Consider the following 4,829-nt stretch of genomic DNA (forward strand, 5'->3'; position numbering starts at 1 on the left):
GTTGGAGGAAAAATCTATATTTTGCAAAAGAAGTCCATAATTTGCAAGTACATTATAAGCTCTCAAAATTTCATAGTATCATTTTACTATTTTAGATATCATCTTCTTAGTGGGCAACTTATTACACTTGACCAAGATATAGAGTCTAGCTCTAAGAACAAACCTTTAGCAATGGAGATCTACTTTCAAGAGAGCCTACTTACTGTGTGATGGACACAATGTCAAGTACAACTCTTGCACATCTTAGGGTTGATCTTACATATGAAGACCTAACACTGCTGCACAAGTGTATGCATTCAATCTCAACAATAAAAAGGTACCAACTAAATGGAAAATTTTCACTTGTCTTCAATGCCTTAAATTTATAGATACCAATACTTTGTTTTCCTCAGATTCCAAGATGGAAGGAGGAAACAACATTGTGTATGGAGTCCCTCTCAAATACACTTCACTTGATTGCTTCAACCGGAGGCTAGGTCACAAACCCTATGCACGCAAGATGTACACCCCAAACTAATTAATATAATTACATTTTGTGTCTTTCATACATTGTCTCAAAATCACAGACTTTCTATTGTCTCAAGGCTTTATACATTGTATTTTTAATTCAAAATTTATACAAAGGGGTGATAATTACTTCCTCCTGTTCGTATTGCTACCACTGCTCCCTTGCTGTTGTTGCTACCGCTGCTCCCCTGTTCTCCCCCGCTTGCTGCTCCTTGTCCCTCAGGGGACACTAGTCTTGGGAGCCCTTTCTCATCTCTCAAATGCCTGGGATTCATCCATGGCTTCCCATGCATCTTGAACCTATGAAGATTCACTCCGTTCTCTCTCTTGACGTTGACATGTAACCCAATCCTCTACTTCTGTGGTGTCCTCATAATATTGATTGATTGATTCTTGCATGTGTCTCGAACCTCCTCTTGAGTCTGGTGGTACCTCTGCATGATTTCTTTGATGCGGGCTTGTTCAAACTCCTTAGCTCGTACGCTTTCCTCTCTTGATCAACTATGCACCGAAATTATAATTTGTTGAATGGTCATTACAAAAAAAATACGTACATCATAAGGGTTGTAGTTATGTAATTGAAGGTCCTATAGATGTGTGATAATAAGAAAGTAAGTAAAGAAATATCTTCTTTTCATAAAGGCATTGCATCGATACAAGCACTTAAGCAACATGCGTACTTACGTTTGATACATCCAAAATTTGGCTTAGAAGGAGCATAGCATTCATACACATCCACCAACCATATCTGAAATTATCAATTTGAGTGGGAACGCTGACTCGTCGATGCTCAAGGAAAGCACCTAGATCATGTTCTAACAAAATGTGCTCCACACAGCAAATAAATTTTCTCGTGGAACTACATACATAAGCACTTTCTCAGTAGGGCATTAGAAACATACACTACATGCAAAAGCATAAAGATAAGGTTTATGCATTTACATGCCCATGGAGTCCCATGCTTTGCTCGGATGTCGAATAACACCAAACTCCAATGTTCACTACATAAAAAAAAACATCAAAACTATCAACGATGAGAAATAACAAGACCCTAAATCCAACATAGCTTTGCAAACTGACACAAAACTCACCTTTGATTGTAGGAAGTGACCAAAAAGCGTGCTAGGCCCTAATTTACTCTACTGAACTAGCCCAATAGCATCAAAAATGACATTCCATTGTTCTGAAGCATAGGCGATATAAGCGGATCTATTACATAGATTTTGTTCTGCACATTTGCAGGCAGAAACGAGGTAGTGTGCCTAACATGAAAAAGAACTAGCCTTTAGAATGGTTATTGGATATATAGAGATAGGCCAGAACAAAGCGAATATGGATCTTGAAATGGTCATCCAGATCCCTAATCGCTTGATTCTGACCAAGGTCAATACCAAGCGATTAGTGGCCTTATAGATTCTCAAGTATCTCTATTCGCTTGGTACTGACCTCAAACTAAGGTCAATACCGAGCGAATAGCGACCTTGTAAATTTTTAAGGGTCCCTATTCACTTCGTGCTGACCCCAACAATGTCACATAAACCTTATCTTTACCACATAGTAGCATGGACGAATGCATCCGTTGCATTGGTATTGGAGAAATTACGTATGCAGAGAAAATCTTGTCGATCAAGGTTGATAACAGAGGCCGCCTTTGATCGTCTGGGAAGGGGAATATGTGCTCGAAGAGGTGCAGAATTGACAAGAATTTGTAGTTCCTCTTCGTTTTCTTCATTGATCTGCTCAACAATATGCCGGTCGTCTTGATAGGTTCTTGATCTTTGCTAGATTTCCGTTACTCTATGTTGGCTGGCCCTTGCAAAGAGGTACTTGCTTGTTGCTTCTTTTGAGAAAACTCTAGCCCTACCTCACCGGGCTCTTCTCTTACCGGCTCAGGGTCTGAATTGGCAAGCTTCTCCCTGGTGGACTCTAGCTGAAGGTTTGTGGGATCGTCTCTTTCCTCCTTGCTAGGCTCTGGTTCTACCTCCGCGGGTTCCTCTCTTGCTGGCTCAAGCTCTAAACCGGGTTGCTCCTTCTTGGTGGTCTCTGTCTCTACTTGTGCGGGCTCAGGCTCTATCTCTACCTATTTAGGCTCCTCCATCTCGACCCATGATCTTGTGCGTCTTTGCCTCTTGACCCTTGAAGGATCTATCTATCATGCACGAGGATGGAGGGGGAGGATGGTAAGAATATCCATTGCCTTGTTGTCCCGGATTGGCATTGGATGAAGCAGCCCATTGTAGTGAAAATGTAGCTTGCGTAGGGTGTCAAAATCCCTAGGCATAATCGTGACACAATGCGCATGGGCTGCCAGGATGTAGCCATCACTGAAAAATTCAACGAGGTAATCCTCTGCAATCTCATGTAGGCAGAGAAGAGCACTGTTGGCCCATTGCATGCCCACTCTCCAATTATCGCATCTCTCACACCACTCGCTGAAAAGGGAAGCCTTGGAATGGCTAATTTCATGTGCCTCTTGATCCTACGTTGCTCCTATAGGACACATCTGTGCGCCTCGTATCGGCATCTTCTTGCTTGAGCATGAAAGGAGTTAGTTGTCTCCCTTCTAGGTGTGGCCTTTCCACGAACCATCTCTACAAACAACATAATGAAGAAACAAACACATTATGTGAACGAATGCTACTTTCACATAAGGGGATCCATGCTTCAAACACAATTACAAATATTATGGTCAGTATCAAGCGAACCAGAGCATCAAATACAATTAAGGACGCCCCTTTTCGCTTGGCACTGACTTTGCAAATTTGAACTTCAGAAAATAATAAAAGGTTTACAAACAACACAACAAAAACACAACTGCAAGAAATATGGTCAGTACCAAGAAAATCAGAGCTTGAAACACAGTTCTACCGCCCCTATTTGCTTTGTACTCACCTTTCAAATTTGAACTGCAGAAAAGAATGATAGGATACATGAGCACTCTGTAGAGATAGGTCTGCATGGACAAATTGAGGTAGAAGAGGACGTGTCAAGTGGGCGGGAGTACTTGTCCTTTTACTATTTGCACACTACACGAAGGTTCAACTGGGATGGGGGTAAAGTTAAAATGCAATCCGGGAGCACGCTAACACTCAAAGGCGGGGTTACCTACCTCTAAACTTTGGACCATGCGCCTCCTTAACGAGCATCATTTCTATTTTCATGACGTTTGGTGGACCGTACTGCATGAGAATATGAGTCCGTTTATTGCGTTTATACTAGTTGTTCTTGTGTGATGGTCAACCCACGTGTCCTTTTGAAGTTAGGGGTCGGCATCACCATCTACAAATAGGAGAAACATATCGGCCTTGCCTTTTTTGTGATCTTGCTCTCAGTCACTTCTCTCAATCTTTTTATTAGAGATTTCCAAAGCTTTGAGTTTGTTACTGCCAAATTTCCATCTCCCTTGCCTTTGCCTTTTCACGATCTTGCTCTCAGCCACCTCTTGCAATCGTGCTCTCAACGACCTCCTAGGATTTGCGTGTGTTGTTACCTGCCGCATCCCCATCCACCTCAGTGCCATTGGATATTGCAGAGACAGGTTCTCTCTCTCTCTCTCTCTCTCTCTCTCTCTCTCTCTCTCTCTCTCTCTCTCTCTCTCTCTCTCTCTCTCTCTCTCACCCCTGACTAGCTCTCCTCTGCCTTTGTGTTTCATGTCAGTGTGCACCTTTGTCACGGCATTAGGGCACAAGGGGAGAGTAGTCATTAAGGTCGGAGCATGGGGTTGAGATTCTCCATGCATAGTTATGAGGTTTAAAGCATAGTAGAATGATGACCCCTTGTCTGACTGTGCAAGGCTATGGTTGCTCATTTAATGCTCTATCTGGGCTTAGTGAGTGAGTGAGCTTAGATAGGCTATGGGCACATAAGGCTTCATTATCAGTTACTGATAACTAAGCCAACCATTCTCAGACAGAGTATTAAATGAATAACTAAGCCTCTTGCATGGTTCTGACCAGGCCTCTCAACGCACGGGTCAAAACCAGGCAAATAGGGGCCTTTAAAAATTCCCAAGGGCCCCCTTTGGTTGGTTTTGACCCTATGTGCCCCCTTCGGTTGGTTCTAACCCTCTTTGTCAAATGGACACGAAGATACCATGAATTGTACTGATATATTCTCTCGGATCAGAACCAAGTGAAAAAGTGCCTGAAGAATCCTTCAAGCCCTGTCTTCTGACTCAAAATATGCGTGGATAGTACTAAGATGATCACCTTGGTTAGAACCAAGTGAATATGGGCCCTAGGGGATTCTTTACGCCCTTACTCACTTGGTTTTGACTTTTACCACGTCCTCAACTCTACTAAACAAGCGGGCCAGAACCAAGC

The sequence above is a fragment of the Adiantum capillus-veneris genome, chromosome 17 (genome assembly GCF_014529385.1).
Source record: "Adiantum capillus-veneris isolate H3 chromosome 17, ASM1452938v2, whole genome shotgun sequence".
Taxonomy (NCBI): domain Eukaryota; kingdom Viridiplantae; phylum Streptophyta; class Polypodiopsida; order Polypodiales; family Pteridaceae; genus Adiantum; species Adiantum capillus-veneris.